This window comes from Bison bison, unplaced genomic scaffold (assembly GCF_000754665.1).
Source record: "Bison bison bison isolate TAMUID 2011002044 unplaced genomic scaffold, Bison_UMD1.0 scf7180017864471, whole genome shotgun sequence".
In the NCBI taxonomy this organism is placed as follows: domain Eukaryota; kingdom Metazoa; phylum Chordata; class Mammalia; order Artiodactyla; family Bovidae; genus Bison; species Bison bison.
In genome coordinates this window covers 2,728,971-2,729,459 of record NW_011495032.1, presented here as the reverse complement: position 1 = coordinate 2,729,459, position 489 = coordinate 2,728,971, and positions in this window count along the sequence as shown.

The window sequence follows — 489 nt, the reverse complement described above, 5'->3', positions numbered from 1 at the left end:
TCCTTGCAGTCCAAGGGACTCTCAAGAGTCTTCTTCAACACCACAGTTCAAAAGCATCAATTCTTTGGATTGGGGAGTAACAATAGTTGACCAAGAGTGCAGAAATTGGAACTCTTAGACATTCCTGTTAGGAGTGTAAAATGGTGCTTGCCTGCATGCGTGCGTGCTAAGCTGCTTGTCATGTCTGACTCTTTGCTACCCTGTGGACTGTAGCCTGCCAGGTTACTCTGTCCATGGAGTAAAGTGATGGATTCTCCATCACTTTGAAAAAGTTTGACAGTGTCTCAAAATGTTAAAGTTACAATATGACAATAGGAACAATTCTATCCCTAGTTATATAAGAGAACCGAAAATATCCACACCAAGACTTACTCTGGAATTATAACAGCAGCATTAGCCAATGTAGAAGGCAATGGCACCCCACTCCAGTACTCTTGCCTGGAAAATCCCATGGACAGAGGAGCCTGGTGGGCTGCAGTCCATGGGGTC